The sequence below is a fragment of the Talpa occidentalis genome, unplaced genomic scaffold, assembly GCF_014898055.3.
Source record: "Talpa occidentalis isolate TD23 unplaced genomic scaffold, MPIMG_talOcc4v2.1 talOcc4.5, whole genome shotgun sequence".
Taxonomy (NCBI): domain Eukaryota; kingdom Metazoa; phylum Chordata; class Mammalia; order Eulipotyphla; family Talpidae; genus Talpa; species Talpa occidentalis.
The window spans coordinates 3,054,441-3,081,680 of NW_023604861.1; the positions used below are offsets into that span (position 1 = coordinate 3,054,441).

Sequence of the window (27,240 nt, forward strand, 5' to 3'; positions counted from 1 at the left end):
GTCAAAGTATTGGCAATTCTACCTGGTTTAACCTGACACAGAAGTATTTGTCTAAAGTTCAAATCATAACACGTGGTCAAGTGGTGGTTTGTCGGCATTCTCCCGTAAGCCCTTCGCCTGAATAGTCGCCTCTCAATGCAGTAGACATTTTCCCTATTGCTTTAAGATGCTTGATAGAAATGTTAGATTATGCAATCAATTCCGCCATAAATCGGGAAGTGGTGGGGATTTTTTGAGGTGAAACTAAAGTTTGATTAGATGAACATATTTTAGAATTTACAAGCATATATTTTAGAATTTACAAATTGTTTTGCAGAATTCATTAAAACCATGGGGAAGATTATTTGGGAGGTGGAAATAGTTTTAGCATAAAGCCCATTTTAAAAAGCCTCAAAAAGAAAAAAGCTATCTCAGTAGACACTGTCGCCTTTGAGAAATACTATCTTTTATTCATTAAACAGAACAAATCAAGTCCCAAATGCCATATTGAAATTACTGTGCTTTTGTTTTTTATTATAGAAATAAGAGTCTAGGCTTTCTTTCTCTTTGCCTTTGAGTGTTTTATAGAGGAAGTCAGGCATTATTTTGTTTATAATTAAAGACTATGTACTAAAGCACAATTTGAATAAGCAACTTTAATTAATCAAGGAAAACCCAGCAACCTTCTCCACCCATATTTCGGTTTCTAAGAACAAGTAAAAAGGGTTTTCTTTTTTCCCCTTTGAGGTTAGAGGCAGGTCAGTAATTGGAACTGGCTAGCCATCAGCTGGTTTGACCTGCTAGGCTAGAATTTTCTTTACTACGGGAAAGTGTAATCAGAAAACCAGATGTACCCCCGTCCTGAAACTGGAACATAATGAAAAGCAGGCAGTTCATTTATTTTCTCCCAGCCTTTCTGATCTGCATGCAGCCGTAGGGGGCCTGACTGTGCTGGGTGGAGAGGCTGCAGGGGGAGGTGGCGTGGAACCGGCTCCCCGTCAGAGCTCACATTGTCCCCAGTCTCCTATTCCCAAAGTTGATGGCTGTTTGCTTTTTTTGCTGAAAATAAGGAAAAAGCTGGCGATTTCAAATAAAGCTAGGGGCTTGGCCATTACAAGCTCATTCTGATTATAAAAACTTTCTCCTGAGTGGCCCCGAATGAAGTGTCTATGACTTGCTGGGGTGGGGAGATGGGCGAGTGCACTCAGGAATGAGGGGGGTGGCCCTCTGCAGTTCCCACAGTCTCACAACAACTCCATGTAACACAAACTGTCGTGTTCTGTATCCAGCTGTAACGGGTACATTTATTCTGATTCTGAAGCTTCCTTCAAATGCATCTGTGTATCCTAGTTGCCATGAAAAAGTCATCTAAAGTTTAGTGTATTTCTACCAAGTTCTTGTAGATGTGCTTGTCTACCCTTATACCGTTAGAATGTCTTAGATTGGAGCTTTTCCCTGATGTTCATTGTTCAGAAGGCTCCCGAACAAATGAGAATATTTATTGGGAGCATGAATGAGTAAAGAATTCAATTTACAAAGCCATTTGTCTATAGGAAGGCATTTTAAAGAGCACAATTGAGGATTCTTCTCTGCAAACTGCTGACTCTTGAGGCTTGCTGAGGGTGAAGCGCTGGAACTCAACCTCCCCGAAGTGGGAACTTTTGTCAGAAAATGACCTAAAGAATCAGGATACTCAAGTGTCTTACGTGTATGAATCAAGCTGGAATTACGCCTAGGATGCAGAAATCTGGGGTTCTTTATTTTCTGATTGTAATTTAGTGAAGGTGTTGAAGGAAATAAGTAAAGCCTGGTGCAATCTATGCTTTCATGTGGCTTGGATAGGGTTTAAAGACGTGGGGGAGGGGGTGGGCTGGGATTTAGCGATCCAAACGTGGCCATAAAAATAATTGCATGTAGTCTTTGAATCTTCTCGGACATTGCTGATCATCAGCTGCTGGAATACTCGAATCGGTGGGTGGGTTCAACTCTGCACTGGGTAGGCGTCTACCATGGAAAGCTGCAATGAACTGGCTAGTTCAGACATGGCCTCACAGGGTGTGTTTCTAGAAATACAGAAGAGCTAAGACTGGAGTTGGAAGCATCTTTGTCACTGTCCTTCTGGCCAAAGGACTGGCTGCTTTTCCCAGATCTCAGATTGGGGGGAGGAGTCTGGGGGATCATCTGAAACATGAGTCAAATAGAATGAAGTAGGCTGGGGTGGATCGGGGTGACGTAGCCCTTTATCCTGTGTGGGAGGGATACACGAGGATGCCCTGGATCTGTGATCTCCATGTGGCTTGGGCGTGTGGAATGCAAGGCGGAGAGGAGACAGGAAGTGCTCCAGGTGGATTTTCGGCGACGTCCATCCTTATTCTAAGTGCCAGCTGCTCCCACAGAGTGCCCTGCTCTCAGCTTGACCTTTGTCGGTTTCCCTTCCTCTCGCCCACTTTGATTTTTTTTTCCCCTTCACCCTCCCTCCCCCAGTCTTTCCAGTGATTAAAACCAGACAGGTGGGAAGGAAGGGGCAGGATCCCAGCAGTTGTGGTTGGAATTTCGAGGAGCTGGGCGGGTGACCCTACCTGCCTGGCGCTGGGGCCACCCTGAGCCTGGGAAGGAAGTCGGCTGTTTCCCAGAGTGGACTTTTACTTGGAGGGCTGACCTGATGGCCGAGTAAATCCCTGCTTGAGTTTGCCCAGCTTATTAAGGAAAAAGAGAAATGGAGGGGATAGCAACTCTGGGAAAAGCCAGCACCCTGGCCTGAGTGTCCCCAGTAGGCACCCCAACACTGTTCATCCCCATCTCCAGTGCCGGACCCTCTCCTTGGATTGGCCCCTGAAAAGACGATTTTCACTTGAAACCATCTCGGCAGCTCTCCTCGGGTTTCCCTCCTCTCTGGAACCTAAACTCCAGATCCTTTTGTTTCTCGTCCTCAGTCCTCCCCAGACGGGTGTGGTGTCTGTCTTGTGCACCTGGCCCTTCAAAACCCCGCCTCCCGAGGTGACCATGGACACCTGAAATTCTGGGTGACCTGGTCCTAGAAAGCGAGGTCCTGGCTGCAGTGTAACTAACCCCAGGGAGAACCCTGCAGGGGCTTTTGCACCCTCTGTCGAGTAGGGTGGGAAGTGGGCTGCGGGCGCTGTGGCTGGCAAGCCCCCGGCTCGGCTGCAGATGGCCGACTCCATCTGCCGAAGTTTAATTCACTTGGCTCTTGCAATGGGGTTACTCCATCCTTTAATGTCCTCTACTTTTTATCCTACTAGCTGGTAGTCCTATTTCTGGAGCAAGCACATGAAAAGTGTAAGACTAAGTTACACAAGTTTTAAATCCGCGCTAACTACTTAAGTGGAGGTGAGGTTGGAAAGTAGAAAGATGGTGAGCGTGTCCCCCAGGCTCAGCAGGCCGGGGCTGCTGACTCGGAGAGTTACAGGATCCAGGCAGCTTCCCGGCTGGCCTGTTAACAGCGTTGTCCATGTCTTAAAATGGAATGTTTTAGCTTAACTGCAAATACACTAATTTCGGTCAGCCTGAGTCAGGATGGGGACATCCTCAAGGGTGTAAATTCATTCTTGGGATTTTAAAAGGAATTTTGTGGGTTCAGAACAAGGCATGTCTTTGGAAAACATTTACGTTGAAAGGATGACCAAGTAGAAATAGATGGGGTGAGGGCAGCCCTGATTCGATACTCTAATGGGGTGTGACTGAAGTGAATGTAAGATTGTCTGTGAAAAAATATTTTAATACATAGAAGAGTAACAAAGATCTCTGCTGTGAGATTCCTTTAGTAACTAAATGAAGACACTTTGGATCAAAGAGTAGGTTTGAGTGTAAAACTTTAAACCCTTACACAGAAGTATTGTCAGTCAAGTTCTAGAATTTTCTCTGGTGAGTAGGGATGGTATTGCTTTTTTTCTAGTTGGACGTGTACTAATTTTCTTTCTAGAAAAGCTGTCAGGGAATTAGCCTTCAGCTTGCCTCTGGAATCTGCATAGACGGCTATCACTTGCTGAAGAGGCGTGATAAGAAATAGCACTAGCGTCATTAGATTTAAATGTCATTATGTGTTTTTATAGTTAATTTTATAACTATATAAATTATATAATATCTATAATTACCTATATTATACGTAATTTTAATAAACAAATACAGAAGGAAGGGGAATCATATTACTGTCGGTGGAGACAGCATAATACCACACGCTGAATGATAAGTGGTTTTGATACATGAAATTGAAAGAAATAGGGCTTCCCTGGTGGCACAGGCAGTTGAGCGCTGCACTGGGAAGCTGCCCACGGCAAGGCAGACCTGTCTCGCCCGCTGCTCCCCTCAGTGTATTTCTTCAGTCTGCCTGTTCCCTGCTCTGTCTCTGGTGAATCCTCTCACCCTCCCGTGCATCTGGCCTGTACCCTAGTTCTTGTATAAAAATCTTTAAAAAAAAAAAAAAAGCAATTAAAGAAATAGAATTAGGGAAGATATTGTTGCATATTAAATGGTAACCTGGGGACTCAACACGGAAACTGAAAGTCCCTGCAGCACGTGCCTGAGGAAGGGGCGTGAATAGCCCCTGTCCTGAGTGAAGGTCTAACTCAGTCACGCCTCCGCACCGCTCCCCACCCAGGCGGCATTGTCATGTTGCCGCGATGTCCTCGCATCCCCTCATCAGCCTCTCAGGTTCTGTTTCCGAGAAAACCTCAGGCGGGACGTGCAGTGGAGCACTTGGAGAAGGGTGAGTCAGGAGCCACTATGGCTGCCTTCCGGGACTGGTCGAGGGACTCGGGAGCCCCCCAGCCTGGCCTGTCAGTCAGCAGCCCACAGGCTCCCCAGTTCACTTTACCACCTTCAGTGTGAAATGCAGCCTAACAAATACCCGATGGAAAAGTCTTTCTAAATATTATTGACTGGTGTCACATGTTTGCACTTGGATTTATTGAAGTGCAGATTCAGAAAGCATTACCCGGGCTTGTCATAAATCTTGGGTTTATAGGGCTTGGTAAGAGATATTTCTAATGTATCTCCTCTTGGCATGCAGCCACTATGTGATTCGATATTGAGTTGTATTTTAAAGTTTCGAGGTGTCAACATTTTGTTTTGCTAAACGGGTATAAAGAGCTTCTGGGGAGAGTGCTGGACACATGGATGAGCTGAAAATAAAGGGTTAATTAATCCTGAGGCCTTCCTATGAGGGTAGGGCCCCTGCAGAGAAACAAAATTTTAAAATGTACCCAGGCGGATAAGTATTGTCCTTCCAAAACCTTTGGAAAGTTTAGAATTTAGTTAATGGTGGACGTTACTCAAATCTTTCCTTGAAATCGCTGTGAGCGTCTGTCAATGAGCCATGTCCTACCTGTTTGAATGCAGCGCTTAGACTGAGGAGCACGAGATGCTGGTTCACTGCCTTAGTCACCAACTGTGGCTCTGAAGAGCGTTATCTTTGATTTTCCCCCTTTCAGAGATAAAACCCACTGAGTGGGAAGCTTGTTCACCACTGACTATATTCCAGAGAGAGGCTCTGGAAAGGATCTAGGAGGAATTCCAAACATGGAGGTGCTTGGGGGTGGGCGGTGGTTACATCTGGAGGCCAAGGGGGATGTGCAGGCGGCCTGGACGGGCCTGCTGGGGACTTCACTCCTGGCACTTGGACACTGGGCAGCTTGCGGGGCCCTGTTGCTGGCTAGGCCAGTACCCAGCAAGCAGCTGGAGCGGAGGTCAGCCCCCAGCCCCAGGATGCTGCAGGAGGGACCTGGCGGTGGTGGCTTCGCTGCGGGTGTCCTGGCTCCTGCTGGCCACACGCAGGGAGTTGGGCCTATGGCTTGACCCCATTGGTCTTGTCCTCAGTGGGCCGTTTCCAGATAAGCCAGGCATGACCCTCAGTCATGAGACTGGCGGGTTCTGGGTCTGGCTCAGCCAGCCTTGGCCAGGCCCTTCACCTGCAGAGTTGGTTCCTGCCCTTGTCACACCAGCGGTCCTGGTATTTTGACTTCTCTCACGAAGCACTGGCAGGTCTTCATACCATCACCCATTGTTTCAGAAACTCCTGAGGGAAGAGTCCTAACTTTCACACAGAACCAAATACCTTTGCTGAGCTGATAAAGTCAGAACACGTTTACTGTTGTGACGAGGGGTGTGGTTTTAAGTGTCACATGACCTTGCTATCATTTTACTCTGAAAAGCCCATATGTCATAAGCTCGCTAAGTTATCAAATAGTGGAAGGAGATACTGGGTTCCTGAGAGCTCGGAGGGTGGAAATGATCTGCAGGCCCAGCTCGGGCGTGCATGCTCTGCTCAGGAGCTGGCTGCTCAAAGTTTCAGTTTTAATGTCTTTTATGGCGCTTGCTTTGCATGTGGTGACTTTCTCCACACCTCATGTAGATTGGTATTTCTTTTTTTGAAATATGCCTGGATTGCAAATCCTGACATGCTTAACCTCACTGCAGAAACAGCACTGCAGAAATAATTATTTCATGCACAGCATCCGAGCCGTAGTTCCACCGCTTGACCTCGAGCACATTGTTCTCATTTCCGCTCTTCACGAGACATTTGTTCTTTTCACTGTTCTCTGATTTAAGTGAATGAGGTTCATCTGGCTTGTTGATGTTATGAAATATGGAATTCTCGTATTAATGGCCCGAAAGTCATATGGGAATACTTTGCACCATGTCTTTGCCATGATGTGGCCTTACCTTGTATCATAGAGAATGAGTTAACATGATATTAAATTACTCCTCTTATTCATGTATTTTATTTTTGGAGGACCTTTGTCTCCCTGCCGGGGAAGGGTGCGCACAGGACCCTGCAGAGGGGAACCTTGCGGTCTTGCCATTTGGAGTCGGACCTTCCGGGGTTCAGGGTGGCTCAAAGCTGCCTCTGCGGGTCTCAGGGCTCAATGGGGGCTTGAGCCCCTGGTGGTTTTGTTTGACTGACATGGGTGTCTTGGAAGCCTCGATCTGTTCAATCAAATGGTCGGGGCCTTTCTAAATAGTGTCAGCTGATTTTTCTAGACTATTAATTGCGCCCAAGACAATGTGAGGTGGGGACGCTCAAACTACGGAACCAGGAATTCTGGGTTCAATTCCTGTTTGACCAGCAGCGACCTAGGAGACGTGGAGACGGCCGCCGCCTCTCCTAAGGGCCGCGTGGTTATAACTCTGCTCGTTTTCTTTTTAAAATAGCAACACTTAGTAAAGAAGCAGAGCCTCGAGGGCTGGTGTTCATGTTTGAGTGCCTGGGGGACCCCTGTGTCCTGCCTCAGTTTTGGGGTGGCCTGGACTCTGTTTCTCTCGTGCCTCCCGGTGGAAGCAGACCTTTGGTCTTTAAAGCGAGAGAGCTGAAGGGTAGGGGGACGTGGGCCCTATGTGGAGGCCGCTTCTACTTTCAATGTAATTTAAAATAAGACCCACGATTCAGGAGGGCCAGAGCTGGATGCAGATCTAAAGCAGCACTTGAGGATACAGATCTGAACACTAGAAGTGCTTGATTTCCCTCCCCGTAATCACTTACACTCAGGCTGCTGATCAGAGACTCCTCTTGGGCTGGAGACCAGAGAAACATGTCAGGGAGCTTCATGAGGAGGGAGCACAGGGCTGGGAATCCTGCCCTGGAGGCTTTGGGCTCGCACCCACATTGCTTCAGGGAATTAGGGTCCAGTGGACACTCCCACCTTCCCTTAGGAACCTTGTCCTTCAAGTGTTCAGCTGTGATAGCCACACTCACGAAGTCGAGTGTGGACTTGAAAATGGCCATTGAAGGAAACTAAGGGGCTTTTTGCATCTTCAGAGCAGATTAAATTCACTTCCATACCCAGAGAAGTGCCAGCCAACCAGTGGGTGAGTCACGGACTCAGATGTGTTCCATGCAGGTGATGGAGAGGGAGAGGGAAAGACCCTGCTCCGGGCTTGGCCGAGCCCGGGTCTGCCAGGAATCTCAAGCTCAAGGACATGGGAGGCTCTTGGTCAGGGACCCTGCAGTGTCCTGGTGCAGACACAGCTGCTTTTCCCTCTGAGCGGACACGTGGGAGCATCTGTGCCCGATGCCACCAAAATACCCGTTTCCTAGTCCCTGCTGACAAGGAATTTTCTGATCGTGGTCTGGCTTCCTCTGGGTAGTTGGCCAGTTTCATGTAGCTTGGCTTCTGAAGCAGTAAATTCTGGTTTTAAATTCAGAATTTACTGAGGGTAGATGGCTCACTCTTGGGATCTCAGCGAAGGGGACCTGATTAGGGACAGGACGTGCCCGTCGTGCTGAGACCGTGTGGCTGTCTTAGTTCTCTGAAATGACTGAACTGGCATTCCTTATACTCTAATGAGCTTGGAAAACTTGCTTCTGTCCTGAGTGCAGCTCATAAAGCCGAGGGCCAAACCTCCGAGTGGCAAATCCTTCAAGCCCTTCGTGCCTCGTGGGGGGCCCTGGAGCCGGACCCTGGCCCCGGTCCTGGGAGGGGGCGGCCAGATGTGACTGCGTGGCGCGAGTCCCAGCCAGTTTCCTACAAATATGCGCCCTTCTAATACAAATTACTTAGCTCCCCCGGGAGGCTCAGATAATGGGTCTGATGTCTGTTCTGACTTGAAATTTAATAAACTTGATAATCTAATGCAGGTTTTGGTTAAATCTCAAGGGCAGAAATACCCATGTTCAAAACGCTGGAGTTTGTGCCAACGCGTGATTATATTTGTTGACCGTCTGCACTTGGCTCCGCCGCCATCATCCCTCCTACCTAAGCCTCTCTTCAGGGCCCCTCTGTCCTCTTGTGCCCATCAGGGTCAGCTTCTGAGGATGTGACGGGTCCAGGTGCACAGACAGGCCACATGCACCTCCCTGGCACCCGCCTCCTGCTCTGACAGGCCCTGAGCTCTGACTCAATGTCCTGATGTTGGTATCTGACATTTTTCTTCTTGCAAGGGGCTGCCTGTGTGCCACTCGAATGCCCCTCTCTGCTCATGACTTCAGAAGCTCTCTCTTGACTCCCAGTCACCCCAGAGTCTCGTGGAGTCTACATAATTGCTGGGGACAGGGTGTCCCTGGAGAGGCCACTGCTGCTGGGGCAGACAGGACGTTTCACACTTGGGGGCTGCCGGCAAGTTCCAGATGTCCCGGAGCTTCCAGGCCGCAGATGACTGAATGGGTGGGGGAGAGAAGCATGAAGGATGCAAGTGTGGACTGTCTAGGTCCATCTGGGCAGTGAGCTGAGCTGAGCATGCCACGAGCAGGCAGGAGCTCTGCCCTTTGCCTCAGTCCCCAGCACCTAAAACTGCTGTGGAATCCAGTGCTGTAGCAACGCTCGTCTAGGGATTCTTGGTGTGAGGGCAGCAGTAGCTGGTCCTCTGGGGAGTGGGCAGGACGCAGCAGGCTTCTTAGACCAGTGCCACAGGCCATTGGAGCCGTGGAGGCAGAACGCAGGGAGAGCTTGGACTGTCCGGTTGCAGAGGTGGAGGTGCAGGTCTGCAAGTCAAACCCGGGGCAGAATGACCTCGACGTGGTGGTCCCGGCTGCAGCTGTGGAGAGCACGCCTAGACAGGGCGGGCCGGTGGGGAGCGTGGCGGGAAGCTGCCTGCAGTGCAGGTTCTAGCAGACTGACGGGGAACCAGGTTAAAAGGCAGCAATGCGAAGCCAGGCACGAGCCTCCTGTGGGCTGAGGGTGGGGCCGGGGCGTCCTGGTGGGAGGTGGCGATGGACCCCTCCTGCTGGTGATGGTGCACGCCAGCAGCGGCCCCTGCCTGGTCACCGGCCCTGCACTGACAGGGCTGCCCGCCCTGCGGCGGCAACACCAGGGTGGCGTCTGCATCTGTGTATCGTGCTCCCCTCGGGGATGTACTTGAGCTGCACATGGTTCTCTGCTCTGGCGTGTACCGACTCTGAGAAAAGTAAAATGTCAGCGGGAGGTGGGCCAGCTTTGTCTGGACTAGTGCTGAACTGTGCTGACCCAGAGGGGTCTCTGCTCGGGGGTGGCTGGACGCTGAGTGGGTGGTCCTTGGGGGGCAGCCCTGGCGAAGGGACACCTGGTTAGGTGTACAGGGGACCCCACTGTGCCTAAAGGAAGACGCTTCTAAGAGCTGCTGACCCCACCCACCCCGAGCATCCCTGAAGTGCCCCGAACGGCAGGGGGTCAGGCATCTGCTGACGGGCAGCTCCTGGCCCGCCTGGTGGGCAGCACGCCCCGGGTCCACCCAGGCACAGCGATTGCAGCTTTCACCAGACGCAGTCCAACGAGGGGGCAGAGGTTGTGCAAAAGGAGCGTGTTTTTTCAAAGTGAGTTTCCATTAATAAGCTCACAGGAACGTAGTGTTTTTGAAATATGTACTTGAATTGACTCAGGTCACAAAATCAATATGCAAGAAGGAACGGTTTATCTCCTGCGAGCTGATTTAGGGTCTCTCTCTGCAGGTCTGGCTGGACATTTTGATCTTGGGGTTTGATTCCCCACTCCAAAGGGATCTGGGGGGCAAGGTCTTAGAGGTGGGGGCCTTGTTTAAGTTGATTCTGCTGAGACCCCTACCCCAAGGCTCACCGCCCAGGGTCCATCCAGCGGTCAGACCCCATGGGCGTGGCATCTCCAGGCTCCGCAGTCATCTGCCTGGAGCACCCTAGCATCTGCTCTGGGCTCTCACCAGCTCTGCCCAGATGGCATCCAGGATCCAGAGCTGAGGGCATGCTCTAAGGCGTTTTGGAAAATGCCCCCTCCCCACTCTGGCAGCCTGGAGAGCCGGGTCCTCTGTGGAGGTGACACCCGAAACAGCTGTGCTGCCCGCCACGCAGCCTCTCGCCCCACTGCAGCCCCGGGCGGGGTGGACACAGAAGTGTGGGCCACGGGACCCAGCCTCTGCCCTGCACGGAACCTTCTTTAGGAGGAGGAGTTCGCGAGGCCTCTCCAGCACTGGCGTAGCTGTAGGCCGGGAAGTGTAGACCCAGAGCCCCTTGACCAGAAAAATGACATCTTTGCTGCCAAGGACTCTGTCTCCCCACTTCCCGCCCACCACCCCCTCCCCGAGACACTGAATTCAGGCTGGAGCTCTTTGGAACTGCCGATGGCTCTCTGGGTTCAGTCCTCACTGATTGTGTGATCCGCTTTCTCACTGCGACTTGGGTCCCAGCTAACAACACGCACAGCCACCTCCTGCAAGCCTCGCTGCTTCCTAATCCCGAGAATCTTTGGATTGTTGCAAGGCTGTCTGTCTACACCGAGTGCTAGGTCCTTCTGGAAGCAAAGTGCTGCTTTTTCCTTTGGCTAGAATGTGCCCCCGTGCAGGCCTTAACGCTGAGCACGCTGCCGACGTGGATGCTCAGGAGGAGAGGCATGTGATGCGTGGGGAAAATAAAATACAAGTTACTGCCTTATTTTTAAAAACCTGAACACAAGTGTTTCCTCAACTCCCCCAGGAAGCTGCCCCGTGCTTGCCTGGTGTCCGAGAGCCTCTGGGGTGCAGATGACTAAGTGTCCTTCACCCGAGAATTTGTGGAGCGCCACTGTCCCGGGGACGGTGGGGGTGTCATGCATCGGGCAAACGGCCCTGTCCCTGGGGTCTGGGCCCTGGAGCAGAGGATGGGGCAGGGCAGGGGCTTCCTTGTAATGTTCTCTGGTGGTTTAGGGCTTGTAAAGCTGCGCTGAGGCCGAGCAGATGCCAACATGGTCCACTTGGTATCTTCCAACCAGTTAATGAGATTTTCAGTAATGCGATGGCCATGACAGTAATAGGCTCTGAAGGGAGGAGGGGTCACATCAGCTCAACTCTTTGGTTACCTTCCGTGGAGAAGGGCAGGTCATCTGCTCTTCCCCACGCCAGGGCCACCTACTTGCGTTTCCCCCGGCAGGTTGGTTCGGCCCTTGCTCTGCGCCTCTGATGCGCCACTTTTCAATTAAACAGGGACAGGCTGAAAGGCACTGACTGCAGAAATAATCTCCGGCCCTTCTTGAAGATGTGCTTGGCCACCTTGGAAATACACTTGGAAAGGACATCGTCCTCTCAGAACCCCGAAGAAACGCTGTGTTTTCTGAAATGGAGGCGCGAGAATCTGGCCCTTTGCAGCCAGGCGGGCGGAGGGGCGGGTTGGGGAGTGGAGTGTAACTCAGTGTGGCAGGCAGTGGCCATGGCAACCGCAGAGGAGTCCCCACCCCAGGGTGTGTGTGGTTGACAAAAGGGCTTGCCAGCCTCGCTGTGGGGCTGTCTGCCCTTTCTCTGGGGCTGGTTCCAGGCGACCGGGAGAGCCAAGCCCGGGGGGCTTTCTCCTGTGCTTACCCAGCCTCCTGGAAGTCGCCCTGCCCTGCGCCTCTGTGCCCCTTCCACAGAGCCACAGCTTCTGGGATATTCGCTCAGGTTTTAAAAGCCAGTGTCGGCTTTCAGGAGCTCTGGTCCCATGGCCTGACAGGACCCTTCCTCTACGCCCTGCTCCGCCCAGCAGGCCCAGGACAGGCTTCCCTTTCTGCCTGGGAAGGTTCACTGGGCCATTTGCAAAGAGATGCACAGAGATGGGACTGACGCAGAGGGGGCATTGCACATGGCACTTGTCATGGCTGACTTCGCTGCAAGGACCGGGGCCCTTGGCCTTTGCCACCGGTGCTGGCTTGTCCTTCTGAAGTGCCTGTTTGCCTTTTGATAAGCTTCAAGTGCGGTGTCATCTCTTTCAAAGACATCACCTACCAAGACGGCCCTGGACTTTATCCCGGGGGCAGGGCTGCGGGGAAGCAACTAGTTCTCCCTGCTCCCCTGCCCTCCTCCACTCCCACACCCACCCTGCCTTCTCCCTGCAGCCTGGCTGCCTTCCACATCAGAGCCTGTTTCCTTGTCACAGACTGCCGGAATGCAAAATGATGAAAATTAATGCTATTATTAAAGGATTTTTCAATTAAATGTGCAGTTTAGAGCCAGATGCTGCTCTCTGAAAGGAAGAGAAGTTTAAGTAAAAAAATCTGACAGATACTCGTTGCATCTAGCGTGGCAGAATTTATAGTAGATTACAGCCTTTGATTTCCGTGGGCTTGGTTGTCAGGTCCACTTGCAAACAGGCTGTGGGAAAGAGTTGCACTTTGGTAATTTGAAAACATATGGGACATGTGGAAAATATTACACCCATAACTGCCACGATGTTCTGCTTCCTCCGAGGCCCTTTCTTCTTTGCCTCCAGTGGGTTATTTGCAAGAACCCCATTACCTTGCTCCTTCTATTTTCCCTTGGAGTACAATCTGCTTTACTCTGATGCTTTTGAGTCCCAAGGAAAATTCCAGAAATTAAGTGTTTATTTTCTTCCACAGGTGACAAAGCAATTTTGTACAACCTCTGCTCCCCTCTTGGGAATGTTGACCCTGATTTTCGTCTTTATATGCAGAGTGGAGGCTGGCTGATTCAGTCTCACTTTTTGGTGTTTTATTGAATTCTGCATGTAACATGCAATAAAAACACTTACCTTCCATGAAAACTGCACAGCTCAGATAACAATGCCAGAGTTGACTCCTGGGTCCTTACTGATGGGGCCTGACAGCAAAGTGAGGTCTGTCCTGAAAGTGAGTTTGGAGCTGGGCTTTTTCTCGGAGGCTGCCCCCTCCTCCACATTAAGTGGAGTTGTTGAGGCCCTGGCAAGTGCTTGCTGCAGGCAGAGGGAATGAAGACTGGACAGCAGCAGGGTGTGAGAATCTATTCATCAGCAATTCGTACTATGTGCTTTCAAATTCAAGAGTACAGAGCTCAACATTGAACGTTCTTAGCACTAAACAAAAACTAAACCCCACAAAAGGAAAGTTTGTGGAGGGGATGCGGAATCATTTGCTTGTGGGATGACCAAACTTACCAGTGTAGACACTTCTTGAATATCATTTAATCCTCGGTCAAACTAAGCAGTATATTACCTGGGAACTGAGAAAAGGTTACTGTAGCACAAAGGAACAACAGCTTGTGACTCTGGCATGATTAAAAAAGTGTCTCAGGTAGTTGGGATGAGTCTATCAAGATGTTCGCAACCAGCAAAGATGGGTGAACCAGGGCTTGGCCAGGAGGCTCCTCAGGCTGCCAAGGGAACCTGGGTAGGATGCTCCTGGCGTGAGGAGATTCTGGGTTCGAGTTGGAAGGGCCAGCGTGGACCAAGCGGGGTGGTGACCCCTGCAGTCTGAGCTCATCAGATGCCACCTGTGAATGCTGCCGGGGCATGCGGGCCACCTCTCCAGGCCCTCATCTGTCCACAGCTCTGAGAGCCACTGACGCTCAGTGTGCCCTAATGAGGATGAGACAGACTGACCCAAAGGCCAGAGCCAGCTGGCAACAGGGCTCCTCCTGCCATGGGGCTGCTCAGGAACTTGCTCTGGCCGAGGCGGGCTCGTCTGCTCATCCAGCCAGTCTCTGCAGTGAGGCCCCAGTGGCTTTAAATATTTAAGATTGATTTATGCACACAAAAACTGGGGTGCAGGCCAGAGGTGTGGGGGGTGAAAAGATTCACCAGAGACAGAGTGGGGAACAGAACAGGTTGATCCACTGAAATCCACTGCTGAGGGGAGCAGCGGAGAGACAGGAGAGGTCTGCTGCACCGTGTATCTCCCTGGCCGGGGATGGAACTCGTGCTGCAGTGGCTGCCAATAGCTTCATGGTGCTGAGACTTAACTCCTTGCGCCACCAGGGAGGCCCGACAGTGACTTTTCTAAAGCAACAAATCCACTTACGTGTCTTGCTGGGGTTAAAGAACCCACAGGTTCGTGCTCTCGTGAGCACCAGCTGGTGACATACGTGCCCGATTCCCCATGTCAGCCCTCCTCGTTTCCCTCCTTGCAGGACACTCCTACACTGAAACGTCTCTCACCTCCACCCGTGGCTGAGCTTTCAGTGAGACAAAGGTCCTCACGTTAACCAGGAACAAGAGGCAGGAGTAACACTCAGTATTACAGTGTGAGTGACAATCTGTGTCACCTTAGGTTTTGAGATGTTCTCTGCTGTGGGCTGCAGCAACTAAATCGTTTGACCAACAGATGTGAGTGTGGAACTCTAAAGTTTTTGCAAAGAAGAGCTCGTCAGATTCTAGAATGTTGTCTTTGGAGAGTGGAGCTGGTAGCTGCTTTTCCTGGTTGGAAATGTCCTGCTTCTTCTTAGGAAAGTATCAGGGACTCATGCGTAGGTGTGACTTGAGTCAACATGGAGGGATCATGGGCCAAAGATGAGTGATAAGAGATAGCATTGGTATCATTAACATTTGTGTCATTATGTATTTTATAGTTATTTTATAATGATATAAATTGTATAATATTTATAATTACATGCATCATGCATAATTTTAGTAAACATATCTCCTTGTCTACCTGTATCATAACAGTGTTAAAAGAAAGGTGTCACCCCTTCCCCCATATTACCAACCTACTGGGGTGACTGCCGGCCCCACTCCCGTCAAAGGACTTCACTGTGGACATCAGCCGGGAGTCCTGCCTCTTGAAATCGTGGAACAATTGTACTTTCAAAATGTTTTACTTGTCTGTCACCTGATCCCTAGGGGTTTTTTTTTTTTTTTTTTTTTTTTGTGGGACCCTCGCCAGTGGCCAGTGATCAAACTGGCGCTGCAGAGGCTGTGTGCAGCCTTGCAAGCAGCCTTGCAAGCCAGCACTCAACCGCTGCACCACCGGGGGAGGCCCTCCCTAGGTTTTATGAAAAAAGGAGGAGGCAGGCCCCAATCTTGTTTCTCTAGAACCAAGTTCAGCGCCGACACAAGTGTTCTACAAATCCTGTTGAAAGGATGATTGAATGAAATGGAGGAATGAGAGATGGGAAGCGTACTCTTGTCTGCAATAAACAGACTGAGGAATAAACCTTATAAACAGGGCCTCCCTGGTGGCACAGCCAGTTGAGCGCCGCGATGTGAAGCGGTCCGCAGCCTCTGCAGCGCGGTTCAATTCCCGGCCTGCCAGGGAGCTACCCACATGGCACAGCAGACCTCTCCTGTCTCGCCTGCTGCTCCCCCTCAGCAGTGTATTTCAGAGTCTGTCTTGTTCCCCACTCCGTCTCTCGTGAATCCTCTCACAGTCCCATGCCTCAGGCCTGTACCCCAGCTCTTGTGTAAAAATAAATCATTAAACCTTATAAACAAGCAGATCCAGGCTTTGTAAGAGTTTAATAGCTAACGTTGTAATAGTTTTTTTAGTTTGTCATGAGAACTATATTACAGAATATTCTAGGAAAATGGTTTTCATTGCTGTTATGATTCCTTTTCTTCCCTTAGGTTGAAAAGATTCTATACAAAGTCAGATGCTCCAAGCACCATTCCAATTTCTTAGATCTAAAATATTTTTTACTTGTATTTAGAGGTCATGGAAGTAGACATTAAACTGACTCATCAGAACCATTAACTAATATTAGCTGTCCGTAAGCAGTTCGGAAAACATTAGAAACACATTTTTGACGTGTATGCTATTAAAAATGCTGAAGGGAAGCTGCTTTCTGAACATGCTGGAATTCTGGTGGAGTCGTGAGACTTGTGATGAGTCAGGGGATTTCTAAATAGTCTTAACTGCTTAATTTTTTTATAGTTGTCTTATCAATTTTAAGTGATTGCTTGCATTTATAGTTTGCATATATAATTCTGATAACTGTAGACATCGCCCTAATTCAAGGATCCTTCATGTGAAATCTAGTGATTTCTTTGAAGGGAGGAGTTGGTATCTGAACCTGAACTTGTGCATAAGTTCCTGGGTACCGCGTTTAGGGGCTGGGCTGGGGAGGGAGGAGCTTTACATTTTATGAGGTTTTCAAGGGCACGGATAGGGCGGAGGCACTAGTAAGAGGGAGTCCTGAAATTTGCCTAATTGATCATAAAACATCTGAGCACAAGTTAAATAATTATTTGACCAGGAAACAGGTGCCGTAAACGGGACTAAGGTTTGAAGGGGAAGTACAGAAAGGGCAGGGTTTGCTTCCTCAATAACTCTGCTGTGATAAGGGCAGGTGGATCGAGATTGGCACAGAAGACTTTCACAAGATCCTTGATCAAATTCTTAAGTACCTCCTCTTGTGTAAAACACTTAGGAGCTGTGAGTGATTAAAACAATTAAGGTGCAGCGCTGTGACACCAGAGTGATTCAGGTGCATCTCATCGGTATTTTCTGAACCAACCACAATAGACTATGCCAAAGCCAGCCTGTTCTTGATCAGTAACTATAAGTAGTGAATATACTTGTGCTGGGAATATGTCATCTCAACAGTGCGAGTGCACAGATTAAGAAAAGGCTCAACCTTTAATTTGTAAAAAAGGTGCAATGAAGCAGGGCGCCATGACAAGAGGGTGTCTGTACATACACAGCCCTAAGGACCTGCTGCAGATAGATGGGTCTTAGCTTCTGTGGCGGCCCCCAGCATTCACGGAGGAAAGGAGCGTCCAAGCGGGAGATTTGGAAGGGCTTCTGGGGGAGCTGCACTGTGTCCCAGACAGACGACCCGAAGAGGGAGGATGAGGGAGCAGCCCTGAGTCGGGAGGGGCTGGAGCTATGCAGCAAGCACAGACAGGTGTTCTGGGGAAAGCAGTGGATGGCGAGCAGTGCTGGGAAGGGAGGTGGAGGCTGAACAAATATTTACGTGTTGGGCTGGAGCTCTGCACCTTACCCCGTCCTGATAAGCCTCTGAAAGGAACACATCATGGTAAGGAACCAGAAAGGGCTTGTAGGGCCAAGTGGAGGAGGAACAGACTCTGGAGGGCTGGAACAGAGACCACTCTGGAGTGGGGGTGGATGCACCGGTGGGGAGGAAGAGGTTCAGTTCTCTACCGGGAGGTGCCAGGACTTTGGATGTGGGTGTGAAATAAAGGAACCCATCAAAGATGATTGTCAGGTATTTCATCTCCTGGGCACTTAATGATGTCATTAGCTGAAGTAGAATAGAGCTGAAACACATCTTTTTGGGAGACAGCTGTGTTCTATTTTAAGCATTTTTTTTAGGATTCATTTGGAAGACTCATCCACAGCTGGAAATGTGGGTGTGGAAAGACGTGGGACATGGACAGAGGTCGTTCGCAAACTAGGGCTCGTTGAGTCGTCTAATGAGTATAATTTTAATACGAGAACCTGGTCAGAGTCCAGGTCAAATATGGCAGAGGTGTGCCCTGGAGACAGCCGAAGGGTGACCAGTGTGTGTGATGGGAGGCACTGGCTTGTTCCAGAAGGTTCCAGTAGGAGTGAGGCCAAAACACTGGTTTCATGGACTGTGTGGATAACGAGAAGTGAATAAGTAGGTCGTGAACATGGACAAGTCTTTGAAGTTCAGTGAGAGGGAGAACAGTTGCAAAGGGTCAGTGAGTCTGTTGTGCTGGGTTAGGTTATAGGATACTGTGAACTTGCAAGAAAAAATGGAGGCCTGGCTGGGAGGGGAGATGGAATGATGAAGCAGCGAGGTGCTGGAGCAGCTCAGGAACTCTGCAGAGCGTGCATATGAGCAGACTGCTCGTCTGAAAGGGAGAGATGGCCAGCTGTGTGGAGTAGGAAGGACTCTGCAGGTGAGGATCATGGTCCCGCAGACAGCTCTGCCTGGGAGTGAGTCTGGCTGAACTTGGCAACCAGCAGCTCTGTTGCTTGGCCATGGCTTGCCCAAGTTTTACAAGGGTTACCACATCCAGTTTCCCTCGGCAGAGGTGGTGTGGGCTTGGCTCTCCACGACTGCCAGCATCTGCTCCTCACGTGCTTGCTTTAGCGCTTGTAATTCGTGACAGCACCTCAAAGCATCCTACACATGTGAAGTTTAAACATATTTGTCCAGACTCGTGACCAGTCTCTGGTATGGGCTACGTTAGCAGACCATGACCAGTCTCCACCAAACCACCTGTTGGAACCTTTTCTGGGACATCATCTTGCTTTCCGTAAACACTTCATGGAACATAATCTTGCGGATCTGGTAGTTGTGTCCACTGTGGACGCTGATCTACGGTAAGACAAAAGGCAATGCCCAGGCCTGGGCAGTGTTTTCTGACTACAATCCCCAATGTCTACACAGGGAGATGACTAGGAATAAAATGAGATACAAAGAATTAAAGAAATTATCCTGCAAAGATAAAGTAAGCCCTTAACATAAAATGCAGTGCTGAGGGCCGTGGGTTTATGCTCTGGAACTAACACCGCAGCCAGGGCTACCCTCTGCTCTGTCGGCGAGGCAAGATCTTCATGTTTAATCTGTCAGTGACTTCAAGTGTGTGACTGTGTTTCCAGGTGAGGAAGCCCCAGATGTCATTTCTCCAAAGTCACACAAAGCTGCTGGAGTAGGAAAGCGGCCTCTTCGTACTAGCTCAGAGGGACTAATCTTCAGATTTCCAGAAAACTGAGTTCTCTGGCAAACTAAGGATTGAGATTTAAATAATATTAAAGGACATCTTAGAAATACCAGCCACCAAATTCAGCTCTTTGCAGTGGGCTCTGACGGTGAAGGTCTCTGCCCTTTTATCTGCATCATGAAAACACTTCATGATGCGGAGCTTTTGCTTGTTTCTCCCCAACACTACATTGTGACGTCATATTGGCTGCTTGAAGTTGACCAGATAGGCATAGTCACCCCAAAAAACTGGCAGACATGACACACCAGGGATTCCCTGCTTGCCCCAAGGGCTAGTGAAGCAGGTACCAGCATGCCTGTTCCTGAATCCCAACGTGGTAGCCTGACAGTCCAGTCTGTGCTGTATGGTGGGGGGGAAGGTCAGAAGGTGGACCCCACTTCACATCCTGGCCCACTGTGAGGTGTCAGAAGGTGCCATGTGCAGTTTTATGACACCTCACCATGGGCCAGGACATGGACAGCCAGGACAGGCCCAGAGAAAGGTTGCAGGAGGAGAGGTAGTGCTTGCATTTGACCCTCCAGGAGCAGTCGGGTGTGGCCAGACTGGGGTGGCAGGGAGGCAGAGGACAGAGGAGGGTGGGGAAGGTAGCCAGGGGTCTGCTGCAGGCTGGGGGCGGGAGCCTGGGGTTTGATGACTGGCATACGAATCATAAGATGACTTTGAGATCCAAGTAACTGCCAGCAACCCTTACCTGTGAACAGGTGCCTTTCTAATGTGTATGGTGTGCGGGCTGAAAACACTCAGCTGGCTTCTGTAACGACTCTGCAGTTTCCACCCTTCCATAGCTTAGAGAAATAAGTTTTAGCTGTCCAAATAGTGTACTCATCTGAAAAGGGTGAAAATTCCTCCTTCCCAGTAATTTTCTTTTTTTAATTTAAATTTTATTTTTATATTTCCCTATACAATTACAACCCCCTTATTTTGACCCCCAATTCCTCCTTTCCCCGCCCCCCCACCCTCCCATAGAGTGTCTCTGCTTCATAGTTGTTTGTTGATTTTGATTTTCACTTTCTTATAGTTATTCATTTTCCTGGTCCCTTATTTAAGTTTTCTAGATTCCTGCTATGAGTGAGACCATCCGGTATTTTTCTTTTTCTTTCTGGCTTATTTCGCTGAGCATGATCCCTTCCAGCGCCATCCATGTTGCTGCAAATTGCATGTGTTTATCTTTTTTGAATGCTGAGTAATATTCCATGGTGTATATGGACCACATCTTCTTGATCCAGTCATCTATTTTTGGGCATTTGGGCTGTTTACAAGGCTTAGCTATTGTAAACAGTGCTGCTATAAACATAGGGGTGCCAGGCACCCTTTGGAATTAATGTTTCTATGTCCTTTGGGTAGATACCTAGGAGTGGAATTGCTGGATCCTATGGAAGCTCTATGTTTAGTAGGTCCAGAAATCTCCACACAGCTCTCCATAGTGGTTGGACCAGTTTGCACTCCCACCAGCAGTGCAGGAGAGTTCCTTTTTCTCCACATCCTCGCCAACATTTGTTGCTAGAATGTGCCATTCTCACTGGTGTGAGATGGTATCTCATGGTACTTTTGATTTGCATTTCCCTGATTACAAGTGATGCTGAACATTTTTTCATATGTCTGTTGGCCATTTGCATTTCCTCTTCGGAGAAGTTTCTTTTTAGCTCTTCTGCCCATTTTTTTTTTTGACTGGATTATTTTCCTTGTTGAGTCTCATCAGCTCTTAGTAGATTTTTTGTGATCAGTCTTTATTAGTGTTGTGTGCAAAAATTTTCTCCCAGTCGGTGGGGTTTCTCTTTGTTTTTGTTATTGTCTGTTGCTGTGCAGAAGCTCTTTAATTTGATGTAGTCCCAGCTGTTTATCTTTGTGTTCACTATCACTGCTTTGGGTGATGTGTCTGTAAAGATGTCTTTGATGTGCATGTCATGTAGTGTTTCGCCTATATTTCCTTCTATATATTTTATGGTTTCAGGTCTTATGTCTAGTTCTTTAATACATTTTGAGTTGGTTTTTGTGCATGACATGAGGAAGTAGTCAAGATTCTTTTACATGTAGGACCCAGTTTTCCCAGTACTATTTAACAAACTTTCTTTGCTCCAGTGCATATTCTTTCTTTGTCAAAGATTAGTTGACCATAAATCGGTGGGTTTATTTCTGGTTTTTCTATTCAGTTCCATTGGTCTGTGTGTCTGTTCTGGTTCCAAAACCATGCAGTTTTGATTATTATGGCTTTATAGTATAGTTTGAAATCTGGGCGAGTGATGCTTCCATTCCCCCCCCCTTTTTTTTTTTTTCAGGAGGGTTTTGGCTATTCGGGGGTTTTTGGTGACTTCATATGAATTTCATCAATATTTTTTCTATTTATTGAAGAATGACATTGAAATTTTAATTGGAATAGCATTGAATCTGTATATTGCTTTTGGTAGGATGGCCATTTTGATAATGTTAATTCTAATCCATGAGCAGGGGATGTCTTTCCATTTCTTTTTGTCTATTTCTTTTAATAGTGTTTTATAGTTTTCTTTGTATAGGTCCTTTGCCTCTAACCATTCCTTTTATTATTGAAACAAAAAAAAAAAATCAAATACTTGGGAATAAACCTAACAGGGCTGCATTTTGAAATGTCCTTTTCAGCCTGAGCGAGGGCACTGGAACACAGGCATCTTCACGCTCCATCTGTGCGGTGTTCATTTGAAATCTGAGGGGGGAAAGGTGGCACAGCCTCACTTTCTGGGCACTGCTCCCTCCAGCCCCCCAAAAGGTGAAACCTGGGTGCCCACGTGTGAGTCTGGCTCAGAGAGCATGCACAGTGGGCCTGCCCCGCCACACCCCCTCCAGCCTGTGGTCCACATGGCATTTTGACAGAAGCTGGGATTAATTTAGGATCAAAGTTGTCTCTCCATCTGCCTCTTTGCAGTGATTCAGTATGGTTTATAGTGCTTTGTTCATTATAAGTTGGGCTCAAAACCTTACCCCTATTTGGGCGCATTTTGGTTTTCACCACCAGTGCTGCTGTGGAAGATCGTGTGTGTCTGGTCAGATTCGTGTCCTGCCCCGTAGAGGCAGGGCTGGCTTCTCTGCCCTTTTTGACCAAGTTGCGTTGGGGGTGCACAGAGGCCTTGCTGGTGCATCTGTTGCACAGACTGGAGCTGATGTCCTCCTGCCTGCCAGGGGAGGAGAGGTGGTTTTACATACCATGGGTGAATTGTTTTCAAAACTGAGTGATTCAGCTACTTTGTCAATTGTTTTCAAAATCGGGTGATTCAGCTACTTTGTGCCTCTGTCCCTTTACATGATGGATTTTCCCTTTCCTTTCTGAAATATGCTTTTTGAAATTGGGCTGATGTCTGTTATTTCCCTTATTGTTTAAGCTCTGCTTTAACTGTTAATATATTTTCTTGAGGCGGGCGATTGCCTGGCAACTGAAAGCATAGAGGGAAATTTGTACTATGCAAATGAGGGACTTAATGCATTAATTAGATGGATTGGAACATTGTATTTCCATGTGTTTCATGCCTTCATTCTCAGAGTTGGAACCGCTGGGGGTGGGGCGGGTGCGGACAGAGTTCCAAGTGAATTTTGGAAACCAGGGCATCAGTGTTGGACGCGCTGTGGCCATGGCAGCCGCCGCCAGATGAAGGAGGAGTGGTGGATTCTCTGGAAGCTGCGTTCTCCTAATGAGCCAGCATCTCAGCTCTCAGTGCTGTTTGGTAGATGTCTCTAATGAAAACTGTACTCACTTTGTTTCCACAGTGGTGGGGCGAACCAGCAAATCCCTTTCCCGCCTCTCTGGATCGGAGGGAAGCCCAGAATCAAAAGAATGTAATGAGAGCTGGCTTCCCGAGGCTGCAGGGCTCCTCCTGGAGAGCAGACAGCCCCGCGGAGTCCCTGGCTTCACCGCCCAGCCTGGTGGGGCGAGAAGGAGCCATTGCTCCAGGGGCTGTACTGAGGGGGCCTGGGGGCGGAGGGCGGCGCCTCAACGGCCAGGCAGAGCTCAGCTTGATTCCTCCTCCTGCACTTGGTTGGAGCACCTGCTGGTTCTTGCTGGGCGTACATGAAACTGCTGAATAGAGCCCGGTCTCCTAATGTCACCAGAAGAGCTCCGCCCTCCCCTGCGAAAGTTGCTTTTAGAGGAAGGAAACGCAGTTTCCTCTGAAAGTGTCACCCCAGGACCCTGGCGGGGGTTCCAGGGAGGATCCTCTGAGAAAGGGACCAGGAGAGAGTTGAGTTCATGTCTCGAGGTGGATGCTGTGAGTGCCCGGCAGGGGCATGTTTAGCGAGGGCCTCTGAGCGGGTCCGGGTGCCTGGGGTGGGGCAGGTGCAGGCTGAGGCTGGCGGTGTGTGGCGGGTTCCTGGCATCTGAGACACCATGTCCGGGACTCCAGTCCTTGTCTAGAGAACAGGGGTGACGTGCTGGCCCTGCGTGGGGCAGCCCCAGAAGGGACAGGACCGAGCTTGTCGTGTCCACTCCGGAGGGGTGCGGGGAGCTCGCAGCTGTGGCAGCTCCACGTGCTTTCCGGAAAGCTGGCCGCTTGGGTGCCACGTACCTGGTCACCTGTTTAGGTCACTCGAGTCACCGTTGGCTCCTCATCTCTCTCACCGTCAGTCACCGAACAAAATCGGCAAAATAAACTCCAGCTGCCATCAGTCTCGCCACCTGGCTGGAGCCGTGTTTGTCTCCCGCCCCTCGGGCCGGACTGCTTTTCTCTAAATGCCGATTTAGTGAATGAAGCCGCCCCTGATGCGGGTAACAAGGCAGGGGTCATTCCGTGCTCTTCGGGGGTGGGGGCAGCGGGTTGACAACTGAGACATTAAAATCCCTTCTCAGGCTCAGGTCCCGCAGACGCCCCCGAGTCACCCAAGCGCTGCTTGTGGGACTCTCCTGGCGATGCCCTCCCTGGCGCCTTGTCCTGACTTTTAGCCCAACCCTGGCACCACCCAGGAGACCTTGTTTCGCTCCGTTTTTCCCTAAGAGCGTGGGCCCGCCGCGCACGCCTTCTCAGCCCACAGCGCACATTGCAGCCTTCCGAGTTCAGGGCTGAGGGTTTCCGCGCGTGTTGCCGTGGCCGATTCTCAAGTCACTCCCCTTGACGATGCCACAGCCTGTGTTATCCAAAGCCGTCTATTTTCTGGGCCGCTGCCTCTTCTCGGCTTGTGTAGAAAGCGCTGTCGTGGTTCGTTGGGTGCCACCGTCTTGTCCCTCCGTGACCCTGGCGCCCCGGGGGGGCAGGCCAGAGAGGCCGCTTCTGCGGGTCCCTCTGCCTGTGACCTGGAGGCGGCGCCCCGCGCCCCCAGCCTGTGGTAGGGAGCAGAGACCTCCGTTCTCCACCCTCATGGCCTAATGCAGTATCTGCAAGATCTTCTTTGAGAAGTTTAATTTTTTCCTTTGGAAAAAAGACTGTCACCTACAAGAATTTTAGCAAAATAATACAGTGTCCGTGGAACTTCCTCCCGTGTTATGGGCCAGGAAGCTTCGTGCAGATTGCTCCCTGGCCTCTGGGAAGAGGCTGTTCCTTCCCCTTGAAAGAGCAAAATGCCAAGTGGCTCCCCTCTCCTCTGCTAGGAAATGCTTTACTGGTTTTATTCATAAAGCCTGGCAGACTATCTTCCTCTTAATTAAATTTTCTTTCTGCCTTCCCACTGTCTGTACAGCTTTCCTCAGTCCACAGAAAATGAAGAAGGAAAATACAAAGAAAACTTAAGTGCCATTTGCGTTTGGCAAGGGGTGGTTCTAAGGGAATCTTGCATGTTGGCGTAATTTGTGTCTGTACACATCATGCTATGGAAAATGCTCGTATTGTCTGGGCATTGCTTAATTCCTCATTTTGGTGCAGGAAGGCTTTGCCCAGGCTGGTATTGTTACTGCTTGCATTGTAGCTTCATAGACGCCTGTGCTGAATCGCACATATGGAATCCGCTCAGTATAGACTGGGACAGGTCAGCACGGAGGAGGCCAGGCCGGTGGTTCCCAGGGCCGAGGCGTCTCGAGGAGTTAGGCTGCTTCGTTCTTCCAGGTGTCTGGGCTGTGGCAGGTGCTGTGATGCGAATACCAGGCTTGTCCTGTAGCACTTTCCCCTCCTGCCTCTCCAAGCCTCCCTGCATGTCCAGTATGGAACTGTCTAAATCACAGGAACACATACTTTTTCATGACTTATAATTTTATTTTTTTGAAGATTTTTTTTTTTAATTTATACAACACTGGGTACAGTTAGAAGCACGGGAGGGTGAGAGGATTGACCAGCGCCAGAGCTGGGAGCAGAACAGACAGACTGACAAAATACACTGCTGAGGGGAGCAGCGGGCGCGGCAGGAGAGGTCTGTCGTGCCATGTGGGACCCTCGCTGGTGGCCGGGGATCAAACCAGCGCTGCAGAGGCTGCGGGCAGCTTTGCAGCCCAGTGCTCAACTGCTGTGCCAACAGGGGAGGCCCCATGACTTATAATTTTAATGTTCAGGGGCAAATGTTTCAGACTTCAGTGTGTGTGGTGAATGCACCTATTTGAAGGAAGCTTAATACTGTTGAGGAAGCTGGTCAATAATCATGAAGTTGGCCAGATGGTGGATTTGGCTTACAACTGTTCTGAGAATAAATACACAAATGGGCTGGAACCCTTGTGTATCTTTTTCTGGTCAGTGTGATTCTAGTGGCACCCTGAGGTATAATTTTGGGAATCTAATGTGAATATTGCAATTATTGCCACAAGTGACACAAAATGTCATTTAATTCTTGGTCTTGGTAATCATCACGCTGACATTTCTGTGGGACAGTCACTGCCCTTTGAAGCTGCCCTGCCATGCAGCGGATGGTTCGTTTCATCTAATTGCTTGATCAAGGACCTGCTTCATTCATACATGAACGTTTAAAAAAAAAAAAAAATCACCTCTTAGAGGTTGGGAAAGAAGCATCTTAGGCTCTTGGAAATAGCTGGATTTGGGAACATAGCAGAATTTAGAATCAAGACCTCAGAAATTTGAATCTTTGTTCTTCTGGGAGGTTGTAAGAGCAATAAACGACTCTCTGGCATTGTATTGGGTTCTGTGTTGCAAGCTCAGTAATAAACACAATGCTTGGCTCAGCTCCGACACTGTTCTGAAATGGTGGGCCTTATCCTGAGTGAGGCGCCAGATAGGTAAACTTTAGCTCTACTTTCAAAAGAAATTATTTTTGACACTTTGACTAGATTATATTGCTGTCATGTACAGAGTTTGAAGGTCAGGTTTGTGGGTTTTAGGTGCAGAGTTGGGGGTGTGTGTTGACATCATTGACAGTTTATTCTGCCTGAATTAATACTCTTCAAAAAATTCCTTATCAGCTCATATTTGTTATCAGCTAACCTTGCTGTCCTGGGTTTTTTGTTTCACTGATTACAAATGAAAATGATTTAGAACATTGTGTTGATTGTGTGCTATCGGGATATTTCTCTTTGCAGAAATTTAAACCTTCACAATCAGATTGAGTTGATCTTAAAGGGTATTCGTTGTGCTTTGGGGGACTAAATGGATGGGTCTTGAGTTGATGATGCTCAATGAGAAGTCAGAAAGCAAAAGACAATTGCTGGCTGTGTCGTTCATGGAATAGAAATAACCAAAAAGAAAATGCAGCAAAAGGAGAACAATTCTTAGGCTCTGTGACTAATATACTGGTGACCAGAGGGGAGGGTGTGGAGAGGAATTTGATGGGTGTGGTGGCGGTGAAGGGTGGGTGAGGCTCCAGCACCTGTGGAGGGTGAAGTCAAACAGCTAGGGAAATTAGTGACAATAAATAAAACTGAAACAAAACTACTTGGGGGGAAAAAAAAAGCAATTGGGAAGCATATCAATTCCTTTTTGTCAGGAATAAAGCACAAACCAGGTGGGCTCATGAAGGTGAGGTTCCTCATGAATAGAAGTGGCTTTTTAATTTGGCTGGGCAGTAAAATCAAGGGACTTCCCACTGCTTGAAAATCATCCTCGCCAGAGACGCAGTCACATGTGGCTTCCAGACCCACCCAGCGCCGAGCGTGATGTCCACGGGTGAGG

The 27,240-nt window shown here is 49.3% G+C and overlaps 2 long non-coding RNA genes across 3 annotated transcripts in view; both read left to right on the forward strand.

Moving 5' to 3' along the window:
- LOC129146883 (uncharacterized) overlaps positions 1–27,240 on the forward strand; it is a 138,864-nt gene that overhangs the window by 10,865 nt on the left and 100,759 nt on the right. The gene's annotated exons all lie outside the window — the stretch shown is intronic.
- The window catches only part of LOC119259602 (uncharacterized), a 50,365-nt gene continuing 42,605 nt past the window's right edge, over positions 19,481–27,240 (forward strand). For both annotated transcript variants that reach the window (XR_005128509.2, XR_008554226.1), the window contains exon 1: positions 19,481–19,526. This is a non-coding gene — a long non-coding RNA (uncharacterized LOC119259602). The remainder of the gene's footprint in view (positions 19,527–27,240) is intronic.